This window comes from Rhipicephalus microplus, chromosome 1 (genome assembly GCF_043290135.1).
Source record: "Rhipicephalus microplus isolate Deutch F79 chromosome 1, USDA_Rmic, whole genome shotgun sequence".
Taxonomy (NCBI): domain Eukaryota; kingdom Metazoa; phylum Arthropoda; class Arachnida; order Ixodida; family Ixodidae; genus Rhipicephalus; species Rhipicephalus microplus.
Window position 1 is genome coordinate 52,479,412 of NC_134700.1, and position 24,321 is coordinate 52,503,732.

Here is a 24,321-nt window from a genome sequence, read left to right on the forward strand (position 1 = left end):
TGGCAATGAGTGGTCTGTCAAGTGGGGAGGCCAGAACGTTGAGGTGCTGACACTGACATGAAGGCCGTCGTGTGGTCAGACATTATCGTTCAACATCGAGGGTCACAACAACAAAAAATATTTTCAGACAAGAACAATGAAGAAAAAAAAGCACAAGCGATAACTTTCAACAATTCTATCTCGGATGCAATACGCTCCTGCCCACATGGTTGAGAACAGTGAGTGCTCGTCCCACACCTCCGTGATAAAAACAAATGCCTAATACCGGTGTCACAAGGGCACTTTTAATCGCGACCAATATCGATCCGCATTAACCACAATCCTCGTTAGTAGCTGCTACACGGTCACTTTAAATCACGATCAGGCGTGATTGGGATAAAGACTATCGCGATCCGTGCATTCGGATCTGCCAGAGAGGTCGCGATTTCGCAGTCGTCTGAACCCCCTGGTTGAACTTGTTGAAAGCCCAGTAAACATAAACATCGAGCATACACAATAGAAAAACTTTAAAGCAGCTAGGTGTTCATAAAAAAAAATTGCCCGCAGCTTCCCTCGGGGGAACACTGAGGAGGATGCGGACCATATAATTGGTTAACGGGGTGTTAAAGTGCGACTTACTTGGGTCGATGGCTAAATTGGTTAACGTGGTTGTGAAATGGGGTGTTAAATTGCGACTTACTTGGGTCGATGGTTAAATTGGTTAACGTGGTTGTAGGAGGGGGTGTTAAATGAGTGAACACGTACACACGTATGCGAAAGGGCGGCGCTGGTCGAAGGGACGTCGATCATTGTGTTTGTGGATTCGTTGGAATTCATTTCACCGCGACCTTGGACGTCGACGCGCCGTACAAACCAACCGACGAGCGGCAACTGAGCGAGCGAGCGCCGACCTTGAGTATATATACAGCACGACGGCGCATGCACTGTCAGCTGTTGAATGTTCTCGAAGCGCGACGCCACATGCGCGTCCACTGGAGAATCAGGAGAATTGTAGATGTCGAACGCGGTGTGTAGAGGAGGAAGGGTGCACAGATGGTGGAGGAGTGAAGCGCGCGCGGTGTGTAGAGGAGGAAGGGATGCACAGATGGTGGAAGAGTGGGCGACGGCGCGACGGCGCATGCGCGCGCGTCAGCTGTCGAATGTTCGAGAAGCGGTGCGGACGGCGCGGACGGCGCACTACAAGGCGCGAGTATAAGATGCTTCCGCATCTAAAACAAATTATAAACTATCTAAGTTGAAACAATAATGGAAATATTGATTTTATGTTTCATATCGTCCCCATCTAATTAGGCGAGAAGCAAGCGCCAAGGAGACGACCGCTGCTTTTCGCATTTGGTTCAACTCTCGCACCGTCTGAGCATTTGAATAATCTTTCGACTACGTCGCATGGAACATGCACCTCGTGGTCATATGAAGAGACCTAAATTTACAGTAATTAACAGCAGGCAGAGGAACTGGAAGACTTGAGGCGCCAGAAGTGAAACTCGGGTGCGTAAAAGGGCATTGTATGCTCTAAACGACAACTATGCTCTAGGACTGGACGGCTATGAGCAAGACCATCAGAAATTGAAACGTATGTTAGAAATCTTACGCAGCAATACAAGTAAGTGCAAGTAAAACATCGAATGATGGATTTATGAAATTACTTTCGTACTGGCACGCAAAGTTTTTGAGGTTCGAGTGGTTCTTGCAGAAATAACAATGCTGATAAGGGCTCTATCGAAATATTCTATGCCGAGTTTTGTCAGTGACGTGTTTTACGGTACGCAAACTACGCAAACGTTCCCTGGATTTCATCTCACTCAAGCTCATACTTGACTAGTTTGGGCTGTATAGCAGTGATCATCGTGTTTATCGCGATCAACAAGACCGATCTGGGTCGCCTTGATCATGAATAAATCTGTCCGTGTGACACCGGTGTAAAATTCTTTCGAATGTTTGTTACAACTCAAGAGATACCATACCACGTGAGCCCAATTTCCACCTCAGCTGTGAACTTTCCCAATTGACAATTCTTGATTGATTGATTGATTTGTGGGGTTTAACGTCCTAAAACCACCATTTGATTATGAGAGACGCCGTAGTGGATGGCTACGGAAATTTTGACCACCTGGGGTTCTTTAACCTGCACCCAAATCTGAGTACACTGGCCTACAACATTTCCGCCTCCATCGGAAAGGCAGCCGCCACAGCCGGGATTTGATCCCGCGACCTGCGGTTCAGCAGCCGAGTACCTTAGCCACTAGACCACCGTGGCGGGGCACTTGACAATTCTTGGCCATCGCATCTGCTTCTAGAAATGACGGCTGACATGCGCGTGGGTAACAAGACCATTCGCCCTTTGTCAGAGGTGACGACAGTGCTCTCTGATACGATCACTTAGTCATGTAGTCCGTCCGATAATTCATGTGCTGCAGTTTATTGGAATTTTCTAAACAGTTTATTCAACACAAACAACAAATCTAGACTTATGCGTGCTCGAGTAGGCGCCTTCTAGAAAATGTTTTTCTAGGTGTGCGACTTTTGTTGATTATTAGGAACACGTTAGAAATGTAAAGCGCCATGCATTTATGCGTGACACAAAATTCTTTTCATTTGTGCGAAACTTTCTTGAAAAGACCGTGACATGGACACTCACCAAACTGCGGTTTTTGGTTAAGTATAATAGCAGGTTTAATGCTTCTCTACCTGTCGGTACACAGTCGTAAAAACATTTCACTGCGAAATGACTCTAGGAAACGCCAGCTATAAACCCCACTCACTGCCAACGACCACGATTTTTCGATGACGTGTGTCACGTCCTGTGCTCCAAGTGACTGGAGTCGTCGTCATCTTTCTAACTTTCAGCTGATGCGAACCGTTATATTTCCAGTGACCAACTGAACAATGCTCTAATTGCTTCACAGCACACGCAGCTCACAATGAAACAATATTGTTTATCACAATACGGATACCTAAAAAACAAGCTGCTTGTTTTGCCATGACGCGTGAGTGCGCCTCTGTTGTGAGACTATCGGTTCACTCCCATGTTTATAATAATGATTGTTTTAAGTCAAGTTGTCAATCAAAATGCTCTGAAAGTTCACTAGATTATTCGTCGACACTCGAAGTTTGTCCTAGAGAGTAGAGAAGATGACCGAAAATTTGGCGACCTTATAAAGAAAGCCATTTCAACTACGTGTTGTTCCATTATGAAAGCTCATCATTTTGTTGTCGCACTGTTAAGCGCGAGAACGCAAGTTCAATGACCTCTTATGTAGTGGAAATACAGGAACGCCTGTGCAATCACATATATGTCCGCGATATAAACAGAAGGCTGTCAAAATTAATTGGCAGTTTGGCGAACCTATTGTTCTGGATTGTGAAATTCCCGAAACGGTTACGTGACTTGCTCTATGAGCACGCTAAACAGCTGAAGACTTGCTTGTTATATTTACGCAGACAGCTGTAGAACGCTTTGCAAATTAGTATCGCCCTTCAGCAGTCACGAGCCTCATCATATGTTCTTACCTCGGGCCCCTGAAGTGCGCTAAAATAATCTATTTTTATGTCACATATCACATCCCAATAATGCAGGTTGAAGAAACGAAGGATTACGCCCCGTATTGCCGGACTGTAAAATATAATAGGGACGATATTGGTGCTATAAAAGCGCAGATAAACGAAATTCATAAGCTGGCAGCCTTTAACATTTGTAAACACCTCACTTACAAAGTTAGCTCGTACAATACAGGGTACAAGGTTAAGCCGTATAATACAAAGCGTGCCATTATTTTATTGGTATTTTGCGTTTTTTGGCTAGCGAGCCTTGGTTTTCGAGTAGCCTTCAGAACTTCTAATTCGGCGGGCTATGATTGGTTGGTTCGCACGAGCTCATTTTGGGTCTTTCGGTGCGAACCGTCTCAACTATGCCGCTAGACAAAAAGCTGTTTCTATTTAAAAATCTGCTAAAAGAACATACGCATTAGTTCTATAGTGTCTTCCCAAAACTTTTCGAGCGGCAATCATTTCGGTATTACGTGATGTGAACGGATGAGGAAGGTAAATGACAAGTCAAACATATAATCATGACAACGTGTCATGTAAAACATTACTACATGGTACGCTCATAGCGTGATAACGGCCGTTTCGCTAGCTCCAGAAGCACCAAATTCGGTATTACGTAACGTCAATAGACGACAAAGGTAAATTACACGTCTAAACATGATAATCATAATATGGAAGTCATGTACGGCACAAACTTACGTCCGCTTCGTAATGTTGTGCTGATTTTAAGGTGGCAATTTAACCTTCCTCATTCATTCTTCGCATACCATCGATTTCCCCTGCACGTGAGATCTGCCAGTTTCTTCCTTTACTTGATTTAAAAGTACTTTAAAAGCTGTTAGAGTCATTGAGTAAAGGTAGTAATGTAAGAAAATGTTATACATCTCTACAGTGAACCAATAAAAGATGTAAACACATAACGACTGGTTACCTGCACTCATCAGTAAATCCGTGCTCTACTACATTGAAATACAACCCCAGGTGGTCGAAATTTCTGGAGCCCTCCACTACGGCGTCTCTCATAATCATATGGTGGTTTTGGGACGTTAAACCCCACATATCAATCAAATCAATTACATTTAAATACAAACATGTGACCGGAAGCGAAATAAATGCACTGACATCGACAAACCAGAACCTTTCGGTGCCACAGGAGCTTACTATCCAGAATAGCTTTCTTGATTTGACGGGCTGTTCGGAAGCATCGACCATCATCGTTGTTGGCTTTTCACAAAATTTATTTGTTTACTTAGTTATTTTGTTCATTTTATTTCTTTCTTCTTGATGCATGTGACGTGCGATGTACAAAGGTGCAGCAGCAGTGTCCCGCCTAGCCCTGAGCTTTTAAATTTTGTTGTGAAGGAGAAGGTTGAAAAGTGGCTGTTAAAAATGTGTTTTTCTTTTTCAAAATACAGGAGCACAAATCTGCTTCTGTTTTGAGCAGGACTGGTATGCTGTTTTAGATGCCTTTCTCCATCAGAATAATTATTGTACTTCTAATCTGAGAACACCAGTCCATGAAATGCAGACATCTTGATAGAAATGTTTACTAGCTTGATACATCAGGGTGACATTCTCATAAGATTAGTCACCGCATCGGCTGCTCAAGCGCTCGTGTCACTGGAAGCTTTTCGATGGTAACAAAAAAGCTGTAGGCCCGTGTGCTCAGATAGGTGCACGTTAAAGAAATCCAGGTGGTCGAAATTTCTGGAGTCCTCCACTACGGCGTCTATCATAATCATATGGTGGTTTTGGGCCATTAAATGCCACAAAAAATAATCAATCAACATGTCTCTGAAATCGGAGCATGTCTGTTGCTTTCTGGTCAAGTCGCATCAATTTCTTCAGCAGGTATATTTGCTTTGTCATCAAACTTGTCGAGCTTTTTATTAGGCTTTCGTTGTGTACTGAGTCGATATGTACAGGAACAAGGAAAGCTACCTTCCAAGCATTTTTCTTACTCGATATTTAGACATGCTCGCAGTCTTAAATAAAGGCACTGCAGCAACAGCCTACCCGTACGCATTTGATCAGCACACACATCAGATGGGCAGATTGTAATTTCTTCGCTTTTTCCTATGTTTTAGTAAATGTCTTTTCAAATATAAAGTGTGAGCGTTGTTTTTATTTCCTCATCGTCTAATGTCGAACCTCGTACGTGCGCGTTATTACGACTTATCGCCCACGTGACCATAGGCGATAGCATTGCCGGAAAGAATCCGTAAAGCACAAAACCCTTTTCTCACTGCCTTCAAAAACCCTAAAAACCAAGTTGTTTGTCGTTGCATGCACTGTAGTCACGATAAATGTTGATTTGAAGTTTCATTGCTGGCAACAATTACCGAGTTGTGACATGTGCCGACTGTTGAACTCATTAGGTTTTCTTTCCAACAGCAAGAACTAATTTTCCTGCATCCATTTCTTGAAGTGAAACTTTTCTATGGAGTCTGTAAGAATTCGTGATCATTGCGCCAATTGTACTGCTCTTTTCGCAAAAAGATACAAAACCGGCGTCAAATATAATATTGTAATTGAATGAACACGCAAGAACGAGCACTAACAGCTAAAGATCTTGTTGTCTAGATGTTAGTTCTAAATCGCACTGTTTTTAACATTTGCAAAAATGTGTGACCAACAAGCCCAACCAACTTCACTCCTTGAAATCATTGCTGTTCTTTACTGCCTGTACGGATAACCGTTTGACCTTCAAGCTTTACCCCAACTGATAGTTAGATTCAGAGTTTTGCAGAGTTTTAGTACGTGAATATTTCAGAGGTCGAGTCTTTTTTACCTTAGAACGTGGAATGTTTGAGGCTTGGGTCCTGTGTACTCTGATGATCAGTGGTTGAATACTTGACATTTGATCGGCGGTCCGATACTGACTCCTGCATAATCAGAAGTTTCAGTGTTTCTGTAGCTAAATCATTCAAATATTTATTTACAAATACTGCAGGCTCTGTTTCGGCCCAAGCAGGAGTGGATAACAAATGTCAGTGACAAAACAGAATACAAAAATATAAGAAAATACAATACTAGGTTCGAAAATAAGAAAATTCTCAACATCAGGGAAAATATGAATAATACATAGCAATAATGGCATTCATACCGAAATACAAAAACTCTCAGCACTAATGAGGAACAGAATATATTGCATATTAAAAATCAAATGTTAGGTCATTGACGAGATGGGCGAACGATTGTGTCGCGTCCGCGTTAACGACCTCCTCAGGTAACTTGTTTCAAAATGAAAGAGCATGAAGGAATAATGAGTACTGATGAACGTTCAGATGACTGAATGGTTGTGTAACTGTTTTATTATGATGAATACGGTCAAAGCGCCCGAAGGGGTCGGTTATGTAGCGATTGGGTGGAACTTTGAAGTGACCTTGGTACAATTAATTGATGAATTTTAATCGAGAGACTATTCGGCGATGAGCAAGTGTTTTCAGATTTGCCTTCTCACGAAGGGCAGAGACGCTTGCAAAACGAGAGTAGCTAGAATATATGAACCTCAAAGCCAGGTTTTTGATCCTCTCTATTTTTGGGATTCTCTCTATCTATCTAATAACTTCGGAGTTGCGGGATTTCATGCCTCTGATGCTTTAAAGGTTGCAAAATAGAGTCCTACGTATTTTTCATCAGCATTAGGGCTCAGTAGTTCACGTACGTGGAAGATTTGGTGTTCGAGGCCCCGTACGGTCACCCGTTGCAAACTCCAGGAAAGGATGGTTCTCGTTTTACGCCTATGCAAAGCGGTTATTAGGGCTTCGATAGCAAACCGGCGGTGATGTTTCGAGATTCTAGTATGTGTAAATTGAAATGTCAAGTGTTCGATACATTTACTTCAAAGTAATAGCGTTCGAGACCATGCATATTTGGGTGGTTCATTTGCTTTTGTACTTGTAAGGAACAGTGTACTAAATTGTACACTCTATCCATGGTGTCATATCTCGGGATTTTGTTTGAAGACGATCCTAATATCAAAGACAAATAAGCCTGAAGGCATACATCAGCACGTCTGAACGCTGCCGTTAGCAAAAATAACCAAGCTCCTCGTGGCACGAGCCGTGGCTTCTTCTTATGGCGCGCGCTATGTTCACTTTTCTTAGCATGAGGCTCGTGCTTCGAGTCCTGACTTAGTGTGCAAGTCTTGATGTGTTTCAACACTTGCGAGGCTTGATATTGTAGTTTCCACATATATTCTCAAAGTTGAGGGTTTTACAATCAGAGCACTGCACATTCGGATTTGCAATGTTTGTACAGATCGCAGGTTGAAAGTTCGATGTCCCACAATTTAGGAAGTCGTTTATTAGTCTGTATTCAGTACAGTCCACTACATATATTTTCGCCACGTACTAGAAAGCCATTGTGCATATCCCACGCCACGAAAACAGTCGAACACAGAAATCGTAAGTGCGTTAATGCACGTGACTGGTTAGGGAGATGTGCCGCTAGGATTTAAATTTGATTGGCTACGCGTGATTGGTCCAAGCTGGATGACATCACCAGCTGGCTTGGGCAATGGCGCTTCAGTGCCTCACGTTACACCTAACGCTTCACGGTACGTGATTTCCAGCTCATGATCCCGCATTCTTTCCACGTGGGCACTCCCTCACACTTATAAAGATCCTCTCACGCACTCAAGTACTTTGCCTTCGCTGATGAACATCACTGTAAGTCTACAGAGTTCACGCGTGTTGCTTTCCCGGTACCTTTTTTTCTAAAATACCATTACTTTTACATAATGTGGTGATATTAAGTATGCAGCTTGTGTTTCAGTAGTCTTGTTATTCAACGCATTCAATGCTCCCTAAAGGTTCAATTTCAGCTACCCTAGTTGTGTATCCCAGTCCTCCTCACAATGAAATTCAGAACGTGAGAGCCGAAGGGGTTTTTTACCGTTGCCTCAATTCTAATTACACGGTCATCATGCATATTGCCTCCATTTAAATGCGGCCACCGCGTCATGGATTCTGTCCTGCTACCTTCAGGTCAGCATTGAGCACCATAAGCGCTAGCCCTGCGCTTGCGTTGTTTGCTGTGCAATTCGTCTGATGCTCTCAGTATGCACACGGAACGGTGTGTGAAATCCTTCACAGGCTGTCAAAGTTTCTGGAAGTATCCTAAGAAGAATAAAGCATCAGCGTGTTAGCTACAGCCCCGTGAACATCGCTTTTGAAATGCCGTGAAGCGCGTAATTGTTTAGTGTTGGATGAAATGAGCTTCGCGCAGTTCGCATGCACGTGTGATGAAAGCTAGTTCCGGCCATTAGCTTGAACGCCCTCAAAAGTGACCTTCTCTGACTAGGTCATAAATTTTGTGATTAAGTCCCTGCCAAAACAACGAAAGTATAGCACTGCGCGGACACGCACTTGAAGGATTTAGGAACCAGATTTAGGAACTTATGAGCACCATGATTGCTTCTTTTTGAAGAAAACCTTGTAATAACGGACAAGAGCAGCTGGTTCATGGTGACGTTCTGAAGATCCTCCTTAACCATCAAAAAATCTAATGACCGCCAAAAAACATCAAAGGGAACACACAAAATGTTGCTGGGATTTGAACCAGGTTCCGGCTGGTCATGCGACCAAGCTTCTACGATGTGAGCTGAACGAATGCGTTCAGTTCACATTGTACGTCGGTAACACGCATTAAAATGTGGGCGGCACAAGAAAATAACACTGGAGAAGCAGTACGCCTCGTTGAGGAAAAATTTCGTGATGGTGCGCTAAAATCGATCTGCTGGAGAGCACGTAATATCGGAGATGGCACATTTGAAAAAATTTTTCTCATTCGTGTAGATTGAGCTGCGTGAGTGCGACCAAATACTTTCGGTGTGTGCACCGCACGGCACATACCTATTTCGCTCCACTGTTTGTTAAACCTGTGAGGTTCGTTTCTTAATTTATGGGAAATTTTGCAAGAAACATCACCCAAAACTACTCTTAGTAGAGATTTCATCAGCTTGAATAACGGTGTTTCTGAGTTTGCAGGGAGCGAACCGCAAGCACATTGACGAATGACGACATGTACACTGGAAATAATGTCCTCCTTTTCAAGGACTGCAAGATTTCACATTCATAAGCTCAATACGCTGCTGCAGGCCCCATTCTTGATCACATCGTTCTCGCAGGTCTCACCTATTGCTGAAACTTCCTCAAACAGCTTGGAAGTTACGCTGAGATAGTCGACGGGCACTTGTTTGAGGAAGCTTGACATCTACATTGCAATAAATATAATCCGCTGGCATCGGTGATGTCAAGTGTAAACATTCCTTTCGAGAAAAAGACCTTAGCAGCGCATTTCTTTTTCTGGGTGTCAGCATTTCTTACGTGAAATGTCAGCGCAATAGCCAGGCAAAAAAAACACAAAAAAAATTTCTAAGCAGTTTGGACTGCCTTGCCGGTGCGTTTCGGTCTTTGCCTCACTGCAAACTTCGTGCATTTCGAGCCCCACATTGCTCGCCATTAGGACATGACTGGCACTCCGGTAAGTCATTCTTTAAAAAATGATAGTATTTCTGTTTTCCCCTAATATTCCACTTCTTGTATCTGCGCGGTCAACACCTTATGAAGTATTTCTCTTCCTCAAGATCATCCACTCGTTCACACCTCTACGATTGCCAACGTTCGTTGGCAATCGTAGCCGGTTTCTGGGAATATTTTAAAGGTTTGTAGTTGTCGGCCCCGGAGGATCAGTGGTTGCGGCGCTTGGCTGCGGACCGTAAAGTCACGGCTTTCAACCTAGCTGCGGCAGTAATATTTTGAGAGAGTCCAAATGATTGAGCCTCATGTACTGTGATATGCTAGAGCATTTAAAAGAACACCAGTTGATAGAAATTGGTTGAGCCCTGCGCTACACCGTTCCTCTTAGTCATTATATATCTTGATAAGACAGATGCGTGGGATAGTTGGTGATTTTAAATCAACACGTTTGCACAGCCAAAGCGTACGAGTAGTTACGTCGTAACTACTCGTCTTGCGCTGTGCAAATATGTTGATTATATATCATTATTATTAAATGCGAAGCATTTCTTAGCGAACTTCAGCGAGTTGGGATTTATCTATCTATCTATCTATCTCTCAATCTATCTATCTATCTATCTATGTATCTATCTATCTATCTATCTATCTATCTATCTATCCGCCTACGAGTTTCAGCTTTCCTGGCAGTTTGAATAGTGAGATCAGTGCCAAAACTGGTTTGGCTTAACATGACTATATGACGATCATAACTAGTCATAACATTAAAATCATGGCATGCATGTCATAAATGTTATCATTTACATGTCATGGTCTTTCTACTACTGAGATTGTTTCGTTAACATGACATCGCAAAACTGGTATGCTATGACATCACAGCACGGCGAGCATAAGTGACAGGCCCTCACGTGGAAATCTTGACAAGCGTGTCATTTAACAACATTACTATATGCTACGCTCATGATGCGCTGGCGGTCGCTTCGCTAGCTTCATATATACCCAATTTGGTATTACGTGAATTCAATAAAAGATTCAGATATAGACTGGTGCGAACATGATGATAATGACATGCGTGTCATATAAAAACATGACTACACGCCACACTCATGATAAACTCGTGGTCGCTTGACCAGCTTCACGTATGCCAAATTTGGTACTAGGTGACGTGAAGGATAACGAAGGTATTAAACTGGTGCAAACATAATTTTCCTTACATGATTGTCATGTAAAACGTGACCATGAGCTCATAGTGCGCTCGCGGCCATTTCGCTAGCTTCACAGTTACTAACTTGGGCATCACGTGAGGTGAATGGATGATGAACATGAATGACATGTACAAACATGATAATCATGACATGCGTGTCACTTAAAACATGACTACATGCTACGCTGATAGCGCGCTCTCGGCCGTTTCGCTAGCTTCACATATACCTAATTTTGTATTATGTGACGTGAAAGGACGTCGAGCCCAAATGTTAGGCACAAAAATCAATGAACTAAAAGCCCAAATACCAGGCGCAAACATGATAATCAAGACATATAAGTCCTCTACAGCACAATTTTCGTCCTTCTCGTAAAGCTGTGCTGAATTTAATGTGACGATTCAACCTCCTTATTTGGTTGTTCGCGTATTATCTATTCCTACCGTATATGGTATCCACCAAATTATAATACTGAAACGGGGTGTTGAACCAGCAGGAGTTGACTCGGCAAAAGAAAGCTTTATTGAGCACAAGGGCTAACTGAACGCAAGCCTGCGATCACAGCAAGTCTTCTTCCTTTTCTATATTCGAGCTCCATGCCCACTGCCCTTTTTACAATACTATTATTATTAGTAGTAGTAGTAGAAGTACTAGTAGTAGAAGTATTCAGATTCATTGGTAATAGCAGTACAATAACAATATTAGAACAGCTTTGTGATGAAATATATTTTTATCTAGACAAGAACCTGTTTTGTTGTGCTCTGTTTTTTTACTTGGCCAAAGCATTCGAGACTGTGAACCAAGCATACCATTTTATTAGAAAACCTGTTTTTTTTTTCATTTTTCTCACTGAATTTTCCTCAGGAAATTGTAAAGTTAATACGTATCAGAATGAAGATGATACAGTTATAATAATACGTCACATGCGTTATAAATCAGTGATTAATGCTCTTCGGTGTGCCACTTATAATGCTATGCTACGGTTTCAGGAAAATTGCTTGAATATAAACGCAAATAAAACCAAACTGATCTGTTTCAGAAGCCTTTTAAAATTACCAAAAAATATTTATTCCAATTCTTGTTCACACCGAGCTCAGCAATCCATGCAAATGTACTGACTGTTGCAGAAAGTGCTGAGAATTTGATATATTTAGGCATACGTTTTCACAATGGTATGTCCTGGCAGCGTCACATGACTATTACATGTTCTAAACAGAAAAGTGTGACATGTCTGCTTTGAACATAAAGAGCTTGGTGCCAATACCACTGAAAAAGAGGATAGTTTATTCGCTGGCATATAGTGAAGTGAGACAAAGGAAAACAGTTTTCACATTTAGCTCTGAGCGCTAGAAAACACGCTTAGACAGTTTGCTTTGAATGATTCTAAAAAGTGTTCCTTATGTTAGTAAGGTAGATGGCAATACTTTTTTATTTAGATTTTTGTGACTTCCAGGATTTGTTTACAAAAACAGTTTTTCTAGGATACGTTTGGTGGGATGATGTTAAATTGCTGTTTGTTGCATGAACATCGCTGAGAGAGGAAAAAAAGAACGTTTTACTGTACCGTGGTGGAAGGTACATACAAATGGTTTACAGGCAAAATTTTCTACAAAATTCAAGTGGCACTTTAGAGATTTACTGCAAATAGGAGCAAAAATACACTAAAATTGACAGAGTAACAATAAAAAGTTCAAAACTAGGGCAGGTAAAATGCACCACGTTCAAAAGCGAAGGAAAAGCGTAAGCAGCGTCGCGAGACTGCTGAAAGCATATATGCAGAGTAAAAGCCATATGTATGTATTGTCACGTGGTGGTGACTATTGTACGCGTTGTCACGTAGCGGTCACTATGAAAATAGCGGTATCCTATCTGGTAGATATCAAACCCAATAATGAGCTAACTTGTGGCTCATTAGTGGGTTTCAGTTAGGTAAGTATCAAGTAATTAAGTAAAAAAGTGCAAGCAATGCGTGGTGTACTCTGATATCTGCTATAATTGTCGTCGGCTTTCGGTAATCTGATGATGGATGGAAGCTATCTTGTGTTTACGCAGTGCTTGATGATAGCACTTTTCAGCGTTAATATAGGACACACGTAAGGACGCGAATCATCAGTACGCGTACTGCGCGTATAATCAGAATAGTAACTGCTCACTTTTTACGCCTAAAACTACAATATAATTAATAAGAATGCAAAAGGGGAAATCTTCACCACTTTCGACCTTGGAGTCTTGTTTAACGTGCAACCAAATCTAAGTACATGGGCCTCCTACATTTCCTCACCATCGAAATGCGGCCACCGCAGCAGGGTTTGTGCGTAAGCTAATCACAGCAATCTAAGGAAACCTCAAATTTTATGAAACATGGCGGACGGCTTGCGCTGAGCGTTATTTCTACCAAACACGCCAAAATAAATAACAAACTAAAAATAACAGTGCATGTCAGCATAATTGCATAAATCGTCGCGGGACAACGCCGCTATGCAGGTTATGGTCGCCTATCGCAACAATTACCTGGCCACCAATAGGAATAAAAAAAAGGTTCAAAACTAAAAAAAGCAAAACAGTTATAACTAAGATAGATAAGCTATTCTGCTTCAGGAATTCATGGTGAATAAGTTGAGATACGTGATAGTGGTCACACTTCTATGACATTTCAGGCTAAGACAATAGCCTGAAATTGCTCGTCAGGACGTTGATGAAAAACGGACCATTATACAAAGCAATGCTTCTCAATTCCCCTTCTTAACATCCTCAAAATGACGCCTCATTATTCCCATTGTTATGATGCAAACTGAATTTGGTCATTTCACCAAGCAATAACTAGAATATTTCGTGTTGTATACTCAACGCAACCCCGTGTAATGACGCATTTTTTTCCGAAATCGCTTCGGCAGAAGAGTAAACTAAAGTGAATACAAATGTGTAAATAGCAGCAAAAAATAAAACAGGCAGTTCAAGGTAAAGGTAAAATGGAGAGCTTATTTTGGCTGTACTTCACAAAAAGACATAGCATTCACGAGACTAAAATACAAAGTTTAGAGCACTGCGTGATGTATGCGATGCGAGACACGAACAACTGAGAAAGTACTTGTGCTAACAATCATATTACAGTTTCAAGAGCCATTTGAAAATAGAAACAGCAGGAAGAAGAACAACATGGTGCTTCATGATAACGTCTTATAGATGAGCGCTTGTTTTCTTAGATATAGCATCACTACCGGCGTTGCTATAACAGTTCCTCACTGGTGAGTGACCTCAGAATTTGCGCTGTCTTTGCCACATGCAGTATAGTACGCGGCACTTACAAGGGGCTAAGGGTGAGTGCCATGGCTACAACACAACTAAAAAAGGGAAGAAATCTCGAAAACAGAAGGCACTTGGGCAAGCTCGTGACCGTAGTTTCTGTCGATGCTGCGTGAGCTCTGTCGTGTTGCTCTGCTTCACCGAAATGCCTCTTCCCTTCTTTTTATTAGGGCAACTTTGTGGCCCCAGTACCAGTCTGAGCTGCTTAGTTCAGTTAGGGATTGATGTTTCTCGCGTATAGCGTTGTGGTCACAGTATCTTGTATTTTAACATACACGATGCATTATCTAATGTAACGGAAATACAGGCACAGTTACTCGTCTTGTGAGACGTATCGCGATATTGATACAAGATACCCAAGTGGTATCTGAGATAACATCTAAGATACATGCAGCTTCGATACTGCTCAGCTCTGACTGTATGCTACGGCAATGTCTTGAATGCTCCTGCGTGCTAACCTAACAGAAAGCTATTTGGGTAAGTTCGCGCTAAATATAATTTAAAGAAAAATGAATTTTAGTTTATGTGTCTTGGTTATATTTCCCTAGCCTTCGTGAGCCACATTTGTGCAGAGCTCAGTGTAAATATATTGCCGATGTTAGTTATAAATACAGACCTAGCAATAAGTCGATGTGCCCTCACTATGTTATTGAAGTTGGACTATGCATATTAATATTATTGTCACTCATCTTGTTCAGTCCTTATACCACTCCCATTTTAGCTGTTAACATAGTTCTTTGTTTCACTTTTCACACTCACCTCTCCATGGAAACGCTGAGTTTCGACTGAAGTCAATCCATAGTCTTTTCTGATCAAAGGAAACAAGTTTCTCTCGGTTACGTGAAAGTGGAGTCACTTCACTTTGCAGTTATGATGTACCAAGTGGCATACAATGTGCCTCTGATGTAATACCTCAGAATGACTTTCTAGACGTCTACTTATGCGACACGCTCAGTGTATCGATGCGCGTTCAATTTTCACCCATATTCGCAAACAGTGTTGTCTCAGGTAAAGGTAGATGAGTGTGCACTTGCATTCTTTTCACCATGTTTTTCCCGCACATAGGCTGTACAGACCACTCTTCAAAAAGAAGCTTAATGCGTTTCTGATTCCGGCGACGGCACCATAATTCGCGACCACGGATAGGTCAGCTGGTATTCCCCCCCCCCCCCGGTAGTCGACAATTGCGCCACTAGCCCCAATTCGTTTCTTGATGTCTGGTAGGCTAATTGCGAAACTAAAAAACAATAAAAATTGCTGATCCTTCTATATCAACGTTTTTGTAGATTGGAGAGGAGAAAACACCGAGCCGCCTGTAGTCTGCTACGCGCTAGACGAGCGCGTGATTGCAATATGAGTCACAAACAAAAAAAAAACACCGCTTACGTTTTGTTTTTCAGGTTGTGTTGCTTCTGCATATATTGTTTTCACCCCCACCCCCCGCTTTTAGTTGCTACTTTTCTCACACTCTCAGTACCACAGATCATTTGTTTGGAAACATTTCTCAGTTGAATGCCAGTGATCCAGCGAGCCTCAAAGTGTTACAGTTTTGTATGAGCGAGAAAAAGGAGTAGTCGGAAAATGCGGTTTAGTCACTGTTTTTCTTAGCAAGCTATTGCGAACAATAAAACTCAACACAGGCCACAATAGCACAAAGCTGTGCATCTCGTACAATAAATACATATGTTATCATTCTGCATCGGTTACACAAACATAATAGAATTCCTGACATATTTCATTGTATACAAAATATAGCTGCAGGTTTCGCAATGTTCATTGCTGTACACAATACAATTCTCCAAAAACGATGGCTTATAGTAACACATTCATAAATAATGTACTGATCATCCAATGCAGATGACCAGCACACTCAGCCCAGCACTACAAGCTTCTTTTTTTATTTTTTCTATGAAAGTTGCTAGTCGGAACAACCTTCCATAGCAAGCAAATTTCATACATAACTCCGCTTGTGCTAATGCACCGTTACATGTTGAGCAAATTTTATTTACATTTTAACACTTGACTATTTCTTGATGCAACGCGTAAAGCCTCTTTCAAAGCAGTGGCTTTTCTAATAGGGCATTATATTCTACACCACTATATAGCACTTATTCCTCGCAATTTGTAATGCACATATTTTGTATCGCAGTTTAGACATGGGTATCACAATCCTACAACAACAAACACCAAATGTCACCCTGCAGACAGAGCTTTCCATTGATAAGAAGCAAATGCAGTATAGGCAAGTGTCGATGGTTCATCATCATTAGAAATTGGGCTAGAACAGTTATGCACAAAAGTATAACGGTTCTCGCTCCTTCTGAATATGGAGAAATGTCCAAAAAATCGATCCTGTTGCGCTGGTCTCGTCGCGTTGTCGTCTTCGGTGGCCGCGGAGGATGACGCAGAGGAAATTCAGATTGACTGCATTTATTGAATCAGCCTGCACACATAGCTCCGAACGAGTCTATTCTGATCGGTTTTTAAGACAGTCTTCTAATATGCCTGAATCATATAAAGCATATTTTTTTAGAGCTCCTAAGCCCAGCTTTGTGCGTCATGTTGGAAGCGTAGGACAAATCTGAGCTGTACTATTGGTAATTGACTGAAGGTAATTTGTCATTTGACCTTTGAAGACGCCTTAACAAACCGGCGGAAACCCCTAAACTTTGCTGGTACACTTGTTTGTGGCACAGCGCGCTTTCTTAACTTAATAAAATGTTTCTGGCTTTTCTAGAAGGAGCTACTTCCTCCTCATTTGGCTTTAAAACGAAAGTATTCGTGGCAAGAATGCCGAGTATTATTTATTTTGAAACTTCACCGCATCAAGTTCTAGGTATTGAATTTCGCGTATCGTAGCAATGCATTATGGCGCAACCGTGTGAGCTATGAATGTCAGCATAAATACAATACCTTGCACGCTGTTTCCGCCGATATCAAAATGCGCTGAAGTGTTTTGTGAAGATAGCCTACTCAGGAGGTTGCCTAAAGAATCGCTGCACCTACAAAAGTATTAGGCTGTTAGTAAGACAATTTTCGTAAATTTGAAGCTTCTGAAGTTTTCGTTTCGCAGCGGACTTTCTCTCACGCTGTTTCTTGAGGGCCCTATTCATGTCACTTATGTGTAGCATAAGCAATGCATAGCAAAGCTGCCACATAATGTCCAAGCAGCACTTTTCAGAGCAAGATATTCCTTTGGGCAGACTGCTGTTTACCTCATCTTTCAGCAGAGCAGTTACGTGGCACAAATGCGCAACAATGCCATGTGTTCCAGAAAACATTTCTTCATGTCCTTCATTGCCGCGAAGAAAACAGCACAAGGCAGCGTCTGAAAACAGTACAAGGCAAAAAGACCGCCTTCCTTACCTTGAGATTTAGGCATGGCTAATGTTTGATGGGAATCTGAGAATGCCGGATCACCACTCCTTAGGAATGACTCATAGATGCATTCGGCTGGCCTATTCTCAAGAACTCGCTGGGTGATGTCAGCCGCAAAGTAGTACAATGCATTCTCCTTCATGATATCAAGGAGGTCTTCACCCGAGGTCTCGCTTGGTAAAAGTGTTTCTGTTACTACAACTTGATGGGCTCGAGGCTCACCTAAGGTCAACCGTGCAAGTAGGTGTGAATCGACGACTTTGCGATTCCCGCGCGACGACAGGTTTGACAGTTTTCTAACGAAAACCTGTTTCAACGCAGCAATAAATTGAAACGCGTTCAGACATTCATTGCAGCCATGCTTCTGCCTCAAAGTGCTGAATAGGTTCTCCAGCCAGTCTTCCTGCAGGCGACGAGTCAGGAGGCATGTAGAGATATAATTATTATGAAAGTTCACAGCATAGGAACAGCTTGTATGGTGACTAGCCAGCCATGGAATGGTGTGCGGCTGCCTAGGGCTGTCGATTCTCCAGCACGATATCCATTTGATTGCCTGTTTTAAAATCGCCAGGTGCTCTGAGGTGGCACACACAGCATAATTCATTTTGCCAGGAGTACTAGCAGTGGCAGTTTTGCTATAGTGGCAATCAAATAGCTTGTTAATCTGTTATAATAAATCTGCTGTAGATTAGGCAGTCGCAGATAGCTTTCCAAGAGCCATCATGACTGACTTGGCTACCGACACACACTCGCTCAGGACTTGCGCCGCGAACTTGACTTTCATTTTGTTGAAAGTCGGCGTCCTGTAGATATGATACAATGTTAATTTTTTTCACAAATTTTACTCAATGTGGGTCAGAGCGCTCGTACAGTATCTCCTGTCTACAATTTTGGTGTATTGAAAAGCTTGTGAGGGGCTCAAAGGTTATTTTTTGTGCACTTCAATAGGCGTGGTGTGTCGAAGAAGAAATAAACTTTGTGTCCGTTCACTTCAAATTGCAGATTTTGTGCTGTTGCTGCCGATTCATCAAATTGATTGGTATTACCTGTCCCCTGATCGAACACTACAGCTTTGACATACAGTTCCATATTCTGCAGGTTGCGCTATCAAGGCTAGTAGAAGTCTCGGGATCTTTTGCGCCCGCAGAACAGTTTTGGCAAGAGCGAACGCCACTGGCATCACCCACGATTGCGAGATTCCAGAAAGGAGTTCCACAAACGCTACACTTGCCACCGCTGTTGTCCTATCAGAGCCATTATCTGAAAACCAAAGACTACGTCATGTTTTGTATCATACTTTAAATTTGATCTCACTGCCATTTCATCAAATGCAATTACGCATGCCCGATCTTCTTCTCGCCAATTTTTTGCTGCGTCTTCAGGAATGTCCAATACATTAGAACTATATGCGGGTGTATAAGCAATTGTTAAATACTTTGGTAAAGAGGATTTCGTTGGCGACACATGAAGACAAAATGTCAAATATAATCACTCCATAGTATTGATGCGTGTAATAAAAGTCTTTGACATACACAATTCGTCATTTTGTGACAGGTTTAGCTAACTTCAAAAATTTTACGCTTATTTACATATATCTAGCTTTCGTTGTCAAAACCAGTCTTGCTATTAACAGCGCTTCTCGATATGGCGTCTTACATTAACAGTAGCATGAGATAAGTGCTGGCAGATATCATATTTTTATTCATTATTTGCTCGGACTTCTCTTTATATATTCGAGCTACCACAGGTAGAACATCTCATGTCGTTGCAAATCAGTATTGCGTAATCTTGCAAGGCGGCGAAATAGTTAAGAAAAAAAGAATAGACAGCCACACGATTGTGGCATGAAGCTGCAACTAATAAGCTTTTTTTTTGAGAAATCTGTATGGGTTTTGTTGTGGCTGTGTGCCACAATCGGGCGTTTTTCTATGTTCTTTTTTTGTGTAATGTCGTCGTAAACTACACCATAAAAAGTTTAGTAAAATGGGCGTATTTTTTACAACAACAATAATAGTCAACCAGCTTGCTCTAGTTTTCTTTATTAAAAAATTGCCGCTGGTCACCATGCTATCAAGAATGCTATTTCACGCTATCAGCCTGCCGTTCGTGACCAGTAGGTGCAGGGCGCGTAGCTTTAATGCAAGGAAAGGAACGCAAGATAGATGACGATTATCGTTGTGGGAAGAAATGACGCCATTTTTACTGGATTTTTTCTCAGAGTGAACTTTGTAATTTAAAGAATTCTTCAATATGCCTTGTTAAAAAAGAAGGAGCCACTGTGTTCGGTTAAAAAGAATAAAACGCCCGAACCTTATTAATACATACACAGGAGAGCGTCAGCAAAACGAGTCTTTCTACTTTGCTTTTCCTGGCCGGATGTTTCTGTGCAAGGCGCACACTCATCAAATTGGCCACACGTGGAAAGGCCAATGGCCCAGGCACTGGGGATTTGGGGTCAACCGGTGTCTGGCTGGAATCTGTAAAAAGAAATAACGTCGAGCGCAGGGCATTTATTTTGACACAACTATATATTGGTCGTAGCCCCAGTACAGGCAGGCACACAACCAACGATTGTAAGACTTTTTGCTGAGTGCCTAGTAGGGAATAATAAAGTATGCAAACTTGTGCCACAATACAAAAACAGAATGAAGAAAGAACACACAAAGCTAGGCGCATAATCGCAACTGGCATTTTATTGAATCGAAGCCACATGAAAAGACGGATACGAATTTGTATTTCTTTTTATTAGCTTGTCAAATGCACTTATTTTTGTCTGTTATTGCTTTAATCTGTTGGCGTTGCGCTACCAAGCGATTCCGGCGTTTAACCTTACCAAATCGCACAAATACTTACCCTGCTAAAGTATTTGCGGTTGATAAACGTCCCTTTGAATAAATGCCCAAATCTCTTTTTTTTTAAACAAGGCCTGCTTGCAAATTCTTCCTACACAGCACTTTTACGCTCGTTGCTTTCTTTCGGTAAATAAAAAATACGATATCTTGTCACTTCATCTGTTGTCCTCTATTCCACTCCACCCGAAATAAGCAGCTCTCCGGGATCGCCCGCTGAATGCATTCAAGTAGCAAGAATTCGGTAATACTCTTAGTATGCAAGAGAAAAACTGCATTTATTGATGTTTATCATTACCTTTAGCGTACACTTAGCATGACCGAGATCAGACGGTGATTCGCGGGAGGCTGAGCTGTCTGTTGTGGAACCGCCTTATGTAAACAAAAAAAAAGGCATTTCAGTTCGCATGTTTTATATAGCCTCAGCACATTTTCCGTAAAATGGTGCCTTCTAAGACAAGTGGTTTAGCTGCGACGGTACATCTTTACATGACTTCTAAAAATATTCCTCTAAAAACAGTAAGCATTGCTCCAAGATTTATTGCTGTTGTACATTCACGCAACATGTTCACGATTGCTGTTGCCTCATTTGCTGGCTCAGATTATTGTAGTAGTGCAGAAATTTTTTCTCTTTACTTTCGTTTTATCATTACACCATGTCTCACGCACGTTTATAGAGTGGCTGCGAACTATTCGACCACCTGTGGTGTGCGCGACCTTCACGCTTATTGAAACGCGATTCAATCCCAAGACATCTTGTTTCCAATTGCAACATCATGTCTGGTACGCGACAACAGCGGGTGATTGATGTATCGTTTGCAGCCAGGCTAAGAGCACTGCATCTTCCTACGAGCGTGAATTCTGTCGTTGTGAAAAGTATATATTGTCATCTTTCACTGCGCCAGAAAGCTGGAAAATGTTCTCATCGTTAGCTACATGAGCAGTTTTGAAAACCCTTCAGCACGCATGATTTTCCAATTGGGAAAAAAACGAAAAGAACGCTATGAAAGACCGGTAAAATGGGCAATCGCAGGGAACTGTGGTATACGATGGCTTCCGGTTCGACGCACCACACAAGTCAGCAGCGGCACACGCGCATTTTTTTACTGCTCTGTTGAAAAAAGCACCTCGACGGGCAATTTCAGAGCTTTAGAAGTTTTTTTTTCTTTTGCCAACTGCGACTGTGACGTTGACAAGCTACGAAAGCCATGAACGGTTCGGAAAAATTTCGGCGCACTAAAATTATGTGCAATGCTTTTATGCTGTTCGGCGGTGCTGTCAGATCGGCTGGCAGATCAGTCGATACGGAAAACAGTTTTCCTTGTATGATACAGTACTGCAGTTAAAAGTCACCATTCCAAAGATCTCAGGGGAAGGGGAGGACTGTAGCAGTGTGCTAAGAGTTCATTTCGGGATCGCTTCTACGACTGAACTCGTCAGTCGATCGGCATGAAGCGCAACTCCTAATGAGCGCGTTGAGATACATTTTTCTAGCCTTCAGCGCGGTATAAGATACATTTATTAGTCGAAGCCAGATGCTTATTTGAACGCTAATCTTGGTCAAGCTGCATGGCACGGCGGCACATAAACAATACAGTCAGACATAGACAGCGCCGAATAATCGAAACCCTGTGCTTGTTTAACGCACTTCTTCCTTTGGGTGCCGTCCTGGCGCACAGTTTCACCAAGATAAATGCAAATGGACTCGTCTGGCGCTTCGTTTAAATTTACTCTTGAATGAAGCTTTCACGTTTTTGGTCATGTATATGGGCGCAATGGCCGGCGCTCATCTCGTATGGCAGGTAGAGTTCGCCCGCGCGTTCCCATGATATTTTAGCTAGGCGTGCCTGAGCGACAATTTATTCCTCATTATAATATTCGCAGCAAATTTATGCGTAAGCTGTTTTAGCCTAGAATACAAACGTACCAGTAATAAAATGGTTTTTGCACACTATGGCTTGAACGTTCCGTACTCAAAGGGTACCTGTCGCTGTGGCTCTCTTCACAGCCACGGCCGACCTCTTTTTTTTTCTTCGTCCCTTGGGAATTATACATGCGTTTGCCTTTAAAGCTCGATTAGGAGCAGCCCCGCCACAGCGTTCTAGTTACTAAGGTACTCGGCTGCTGACCCGCAGGTCGCGGGATCGAACACTCGCTGTGGCGGCTGCATTTCCGATGGAGGTGGAAATGTTGTAGGCCCGCGTGCTCAGATTTGGATTCACGTTAAAGAACCCCAGGCGGTTAAAATTTCCGGAGCCCTCCACTACGGCATCTCTCATAATCATATGGTGGTTTTGGGACGTTAAACCTCACATATCAATCAATCATCGATTAGGAGCAGCCAACGGCTGGGCAACCGACCATGGCCTATCAGGATGAAGATAAACTGGCGGCCCCGCACGCGAATCCAGAATAATTTTAGGCTTGTGGCGAAGCGGTTCGCCGTCGTCTACTCATCTCAAATCGGAAGCCGATAGCAGACGGTGCATCCCACAATCCATTATTCTTTTACTGGTCACCTAGCTCCTGGCTCAGGCGTAAAAACGTTCGCTACGAAACTTCACGCGAAGCCGTGGCAGATGACACAGAAAAAAGCGCTTGTGGCAGTTGACTTTTGCGCTGTGCCCTGTATACTTGTTTTACACAAAGCAAGCATACGCGCCTCTTTCTAACGCCTAAAATGAACAAGCTGGCCTGTGCATACCTGCAATCTGGGCGATGCTCTGCTTGCCAGGGGGGTCTTGAGCCGCAGCAGCTGTGACTTCTGCCCGGGACGTGCCTTGAAGATAGGGTAGATATCAGTCTCGTTAAAGTAGGTGGCGAAAGAAGGCAACTGAACATTGAGGTGGTAGCATGAAATACAGTGTAAAGGACACACCTTGAACTCATGCGCACCGACAGGAACATCAACCGACAGGAAAAGAAAACACGTTCGCTTTCACCATCATCTATTGCCAAAAAAAGTAATAGTGAGTAATGGCTAGTAGACTAGTGTGTCTAGATGGCACTCCCTCTCTTCTCAGGCCTGAAGTGCGTGGTACCTTGTCAACATATCAAACGTTGTGTGCGACCACGGCGCAGGCTGCAGTAATCGCCCGATATCACTCGCCGCACGAGAGGTGAGAGAACGTAATCTAGCAGCGCTTGTCTACCGGCCATGACTCGCTATCTTGCTTGGCCATGGATGACGCCAAAAGCGATCGTGTTTTCTTCACTTGGTGATTGATGATGCTGTAGGTAGCCGCCGCAGAGCGCAGGCCATGCGTACGCGTGTTTCATTTCATAGAGAACGACAGTGTACATTTGCGCTCGGGTGATTCCTTCGAAGTCTCCATTTTTCGTGTATTTTCGTCATACGTCACAGCTAAAAAATGCAGCTAAGAACAGCAAGGATATTAAAAACTTATAAAAGTGACAAAAATATAGAGAGTGCGAAAAAAATGGCAAAAACAATGTTTCACAGGTTCAAAAGCGAAGCGCAGCTCCGACTGAGCGCAGGTAACACGAAGTTTTCGTAACACGAAATGCAAGCAGTCACTGCTACGCAAATAAGTTTTGAGG

The 24,321-nt window shown here is 42.5% G+C and overlaps 1 protein-coding gene across 6 annotated transcripts in view; it reads left to right on the plus strand.

The window, feature by feature from the left end:
* Positions 1–24,321, plus strand: part of LOC119177780 (putative thiopurine S-methyltransferase) — a 428,663-nt gene that overhangs the window by 5,417 nt on the left and 398,925 nt on the right. Inside the window, exon 1 of one of the 6 annotated variants that reach the window (XM_075868460.1) lies at positions 9,934–10,035. The exons of the other annotated variants lie outside the window; for them this stretch is intronic. The gene's annotated coding sequence lies outside the window, so the exon portion shown is untranslated. Of the gene's footprint in view, positions 1–9,933; positions 10,036–24,321 lie in introns of those variants that run through there. 6 annotated transcript variants of the gene reach the window in all.